Source organism: Gambusia affinis, linkage group LG11 (assembly GCF_019740435.1).
Source record: "Gambusia affinis linkage group LG11, SWU_Gaff_1.0, whole genome shotgun sequence".
Lineage (NCBI taxonomy): Eukaryota > Metazoa > Chordata > Actinopteri > Cyprinodontiformes > Poeciliidae > Gambusia > Gambusia affinis.
Genome location: NC_057878.1, coordinates 8,383,375 through 8,389,374, shown reverse-complemented (window position 1 = coordinate 8,389,374; position 6,000 = coordinate 8,383,375). Strand labels below are relative to the sequence as shown.

Here is a 6,000-nt window from a genome sequence, read left to right as displayed (position 1 = left end):
CAACCTGAGGGTCAGTCGGAGTGAAGTGGAACAGCAGAGACCGCCCAGCAAACTCACTCACAAACCAGAAGGAAAGTAAGATGATCCCCTCATTATGGCACCTTCTGCAGACCTTGCGGAAAACCGAGTTAGTTGACTGTAAATACAAAAAGATGATGGAAAACACGGTGCGCTCCAGCCTGCGTATTTGCAGCTTTCAGCGACAAAACAGCAGAGTTCACACACAGCGTACGCGAAATTTGTGTTTTTCCTTACATACTTATCCACTTGTACAGTTGTTGTGTGTGTGTGTGCGTGTGTGTGCCCGTGTTTGCCTCTCTAATGTCCCTGTCTCTATTTGTTGAGCGCGTTAGTGAAGGCGGGGGTCAGACATGCGCAGTGCGGAGGCAGTGTGCAGCGGAGAGCGCGCGACTCTCTCCGGCTCCGACAGAGTCCCGGAGTGTCCGGATACCTGAAGGATGACGGACTGACTGACGGATGAGCTGCTCCGCCAGAGTGCGAGCGGAACCAACGGGCTGGAGACGCTGGTCGGTTCAGGATCGATCAAAAGTGACCGATCGGGCAGCTGGTTAAGTGTGAGAGCGGAGTTGAGCGCTTTTAGACCAACTGGACTCTACTTTCTTCATCCATCCATCACCTCTTCTTCATCCGGTAAGGCACCTTGCTCCTTCTTTTCTCGATGAGAGCTCTTCTATCACTCCACCTCTTTTCCTCTTTTCTTTTCTGAGTTAGTTGAAGATTTTAACGTGAGCCGAGCCCCTGCAGCCGCTGCTTTAGAACCCCACAGTATGATACTGCCGTATTCTTATCCATATTATTTGTCAGTTAATTTAGTCAAGTCATTTTGTCGTCTGTTTCCCATTTGATATGTCTGCTGAGTTTTGGCCTTTCTAACTGGAATGATTATTTTGATGATGTGCTTCTTCTGTCTTTTGAAGCGTCCAGGAGTAAAATAATCCGTTTCATTTGTTTAAATGGTCACTTCTTTTGCTCATTATACATACATTTATTTAGGTATTAAGTATTACCAGCGTTATAGTACGTAGTTGAACATTTTATGAGAAAGTAGCTACCAGCAAAGGTAACCAGTTAGTTTCAAAAGCTAAATGCAAAGTTGTTGTTTTGTTGCTTCTGTCAATGTGTTTTGCTGATTAAACAAAACTAATCTGTTTTGGCAGAATAACAAGAACTTACGTTTTCATTGTAGAATTGCCTGTTTTTGTTTTCTTGCTTTCGGAAGCCAAAACTAACAAAAGCTTTTGCGTTTATTCTGGAAAAATGCCATAAATATACAAAAGGGAATGACACCAAGGTGACACTCTAAACACTTCAAGGTTAAAGATAGCCCATCCCAGATACATGCATATTTAGGCATTTAATACAGCAAGGTCGTGTTGAGGGTTTGACCCTGCAGCCTAGGTTCTGTTTTCAACCCATAAGATGGGCTAAAAGGTCAAATGTGAAAGGTGGGTTAAAAAAGGAACCAGTTGCCCAGAAAAATAGAAATGTAATGTTTGTGTTAAAACAAATGTTCATCCACTGATCTTTTTTTTTAACACATTGAAAGGAATTGTTTTTTTTCTGTCTGCAGCAGTTAGAAGCAAGGCACCTTGGTTGACCTTTCCAGACGACATAGATAGTCATACCCACAACTCTCATCACAGAGAACCATTGAATGAGCTTACAGTATCTTCAGTCAATTAGCGTCTAATTACAGCGGCCAATTAACCTAATTAACCAATTAACCTAAGTAGGCTTCCTTCCTACTACCCAAAGGCATGCGCCTTTGGGTAGTAGGAAGGAAGCCACTTCACCTGAAAGCAACAGCAGATAATTGTGTCTGAATGTTTTTTGTTTTTATAGTTACTTCTGCTTTCGAAATAATAAGGAAGAGTTACATTATAGCCTAACAGATCTGCCACATATTTTTCTAGTTCGTGCCATACGGTTGGAGGAGCAGTCTCACATAATGAAAAAAATAATTGCAATGTCAGCAGTCTACATATTCAGCCTCCCAACAGCTGCTTTTGGCTTTTGAAAGCTATAGACAAAAACTCTAACTTTGCGCTCAGTTTTCACGCTGCTCACAGAGTACGCACTGTACATTACAGCATTTGGGAGCCTTAAGACAAAATGTACAGGTTCGCAATATAAACTCGTCCACCATGCAAACTGTATATGTTTACGTTACATTTACAGCTTATACAACATTCATCATCACGCTTCCTCGTAACATACCGAACATTTGCGTATCCTGTCACTCACCAGTCCTCCGAGGAAGTGACCCAAACATGATGTTGTTATGGAATATCTCATCTGTTGCTAACGTATTTAGCAACAGACGAGCTAATTAAGTTAGCAACTTTTATTTGGAAAAGGACTTCTTTAATAATCACGCAGCCCAGCGTAGTTGTGTAAACCCTAACTCACATTTCTGACTCCACTTCACTGCCTGTAAAAGTCATTTTATCTACCTGCACCTGCCCACTAGGATATGCTATGGATATGCTATGCTGCCTGTAATCACACTGCGTTTGGGTTGAACCGATAGTCCAGCAGTTATTTTCTGTGCTGCACAATTAAGAAAATATGAACACTTGGAACGTGTGGGTGGATAAATTGTCTTCTGTTTATTTAATTTTGAAAGATTTTTTTCTTCTTTAGGAAGTTAAAATAAAAATAAAGTTTTACGGTCAAAGCAAAGCATTAAGTATTTTCACCATGTAAATGCTACGACTGAAAGTTTGGTGTAATTTAGCTCATTTTAAGAATATAACAAACATCACTGCAAATGGAAGTGAACTCTGACTAAAACTCTAAAACGCTGCACTTTCTTAATGCTTTTTAGCATTTAACTACCAGACACACAAAGGTCGTTACAATTAGAAAATCAAATACAAATAGACTTTGCAATGTGAGATCAACCCTACTTCTTTGAAAATTGTGCAATAAAATGTTGCATGTTTGAGATTTTCACTAAATATAAAAGAGTCTTCTCATCTCATTTCCATTCTCATTATACGGCAAATGTAACAACTCTTTGGTGTATCCATTAAACATGAGCAGACTTCAGAAAATGTTCAAATGGTCATGTAATTTATTTTCATCAATGATTCTAACAAATCTCTTGTGTATATTGAACACACTTCATAATTGATATGAAGTCCAGTACTATGATCCTCTCCCATGAACACACACACACTGACACACTCCTGTCAAAGCTGGCAAACTAGTCCTCCGCTTTCCTTTCCTTTCTTTTCTTTCTTTGTCTTTCGATTCCTTTCTTTTTTCTTTTCTTTTCTTTTCCTTTCTTTGCCTTTCCTTCCACTTTCTTTCCTTTCCTTTTTATTTCCTCTGTTCTTTTCACCTCCTTTCCTGTCCTTTCCTTTTCTTTACTTTCCTTTTCTTTTTCAAATACATTGAAGTCTTTCCTTCACTTCACCATCCCCTCCTCTTTGTTCCTCGCCTATTGCCTTCCTTCCTCAGCTCTGTATTTTTTCTCACTTATCTTCTACAGTTTTTCTCCTTTGTGTCCCATGTGAAACAAATCGGACATCAATCATTCTGTCCTTTTTACCCTTCCTACCTTTCCTTTTGTTCCCTCCATCACTCCATGCTGCCTTCAGTGCTTCAGTCCTTTTCCTGCTGTGCTGCTGCCCTTTGATTGGATGTTTAGACCTTTTCACAGTTTGTGTCAGACTTTCCTTTTTCTAATTAGCACTTTTCACCTTGATTAAAGGAGAAGTCCTCTGTTGCAGAAAGAGAAAAGGGGAACCTATTGTTTTGGGCAGGAGTAAGTTAACGATAAATGGTACTGTTAGAAATAAATTATAAGAGACTAGCTCTTCTCTTTCTGCTGATTTATTTTGTAAGTCCATGTTTACACAACCTTTCCAAAATCTCCTAAAAATAAATTGTGTTTACACAACAGCAGAATGAAAAGTCAAATAGCGATCGAAACAATGTAGTTTGCATTCCACGCCTGTAGGAGGCGATGAATCTTCGTGAACACTCCGATACGGTGTCGTGTTTTTGTAACCCTTTGCTTGTACAGAGGTGTGCATTTGATCCTGTGCACGTTATGCATCTTTGCCAACGTCTTAAACGATGCACGATGAGCAGATCCTGTTTTATCTTGCCCAAAAACCTGAAGAGGTGCAGCAGCACCGGCAGAACATGGAGGTGGTTGTTGTGCTGTGAATGAGTAAAAACCGGACTTGACTGACTTCACTGGTTCTAAATGTTTTCGCTTCGTCTTTACATGGACATGTTTGAGAAACATTTGTGCTCTTGTCCGGCCAAGATGCTGTTACCAGGTAAACAAAAGGCCAAGGCACAACAAAACATTTGCTTCTTACTGTCCTGGCATTTTGGTATTTTTTTCCCTTCCTACGTCCACTTTGATTTGGTACCCAAAACATCTTTCTGCATGGAGTTTGCATGTTCTCCCTGTGCATGGTGGGTTCTCTCCGGGTTCTCCAGCTTCCTCCCACAGTCCAAAAACATGACTGTCAGGTTAATTGGTCTCTCTAAATTCTCCCTAGGTGTGAGTGTGTGTGTGAATGGTTGTGTGTCCTTTATGTCTCTGTGTTGCCCTGCGACAGACTGGCGACCTGTCCAGGGTGAACCCGCCTCTCACCCAGAACGTAGCTGGAGAGGAACCAGCAACCCTCCTGACCCCATTAGGGATAAAGGGTGTTAGAAATGAATGGATGGATGGACGGATTTCCTTACAACAGTCCATTTATGAAAATTACTTTAGATTGTTGATTTTCAAGGCAAGTACAAAATGTCCTCCTATGAACCGAAACAATAATAAAGATATAAATGCACATTCTTGATTCTTTTCATGGGTTGTCAAATTGCGTAATGTGAGCTGCTGTTCTTTAGGTTTTAGATGTGTCCCTTATTCAACACAACCCCTCTAGATAAATGGACCATTATCAGGCTTCGACAGAATTTTATGTCATGTCCAATAAGCGCTGCTTGATCGGATCAGAAACACGTTTAAACCATTCAGGACGCCAGAACTGGGGACCACTGGCTGAAATAAAAGTCAAGTTTATGAATAGAAATGTGTGTCTTTTGATCACTGTCTGCTTTTATTAAATAATGAGAACAACAATACATCGTCACTATATCACAGTCCTGAATTTTGATGATGGCTCTCCCTTACAAACATTGATCATTTCAGCTCTGGGACTATATGTTGCCGGCTCAGAGGCAAATCAGTGGCGACTATATTCTAATCAACTTTATTAGCCCATCCATAGTGGGTCATTTTGGGCATGGTTGATTGTAAGAAGGCATCTCTGGCCTGATTTGAAAGTATTGCAGCTTTTCCCAGCTGTATATTTTGATGGATTTGGGGGATTTATAATTTCTTTACTTGATATTTTTGATCATACATTTGGTTGTTGTATTTTGCTTAGAGCCTTCTGCTCTTAACATAAGCATTTCTCCTGCATAAGGAGAAAAGACAGCTGTTGTGTCTGCTCTGATTGTTTGTGTTGAAGGAGTGAAACACTATGCTTCAACATTTGTCCAATAACGAGAATAAGTTGGGATTTGTTGTTGTTGTTTTGGGTAATTCTGTCTATACATTCAACATCCCTTAATCCTCCCGTTGTTTTCCGCTTATCTGAGATCACGCTCTCGGTCCAGGAGGAATAATACTTTATTTCCCTTTGGGATCAATTCAGTATTTTTGAATTGAATTGAATTAATCCCTCCAGTGAGTTTCTAGTTTACTGAAACTGTCCCAGAGTCTGAATGAACCACTTGAACAACTTAGCCTTCGCAACCTCAAAAAGAAAGACCATGCAAGAAAAGGAGAAAAATGTCAACATGAATGACGCTGTGATCTCTCAGAGCCCGTGTTGTTCTAAGGTAGGGCTTTGGCTGGATAAACACACTGTTTTTACTTTTAATACCGCAGATTAATCCGCCCATTGAATTAGAAAAACAACTGGCTGTTAGATAAATAAATAAATCGGGCAT

At 40.2% G+C, this 6,000-nt stretch overlaps 1 protein-coding gene across 2 annotated transcripts in view; it reads left to right on the top strand.

Moving 5' to 3' along the window:
* The first annotated feature begins 358 nt into the window (after positions 1-358).
* The window catches only part of znf385b (zinc finger protein 385B), a 62,973-nt gene continuing 57,331 nt past the window's right edge, over positions 359-6,000 (top strand). Inside the window, exon 1 of one of the 2 annotated variants that reach the window (XM_044132913.1) lies at positions 359-651. The gene's annotated coding sequence lies outside the window, so the exon portion shown is untranslated. The remainder of the gene's footprint in view (positions 652-6,000) is intronic. The other variant, XM_044132915.1, reaches the window with a different exon arrangement.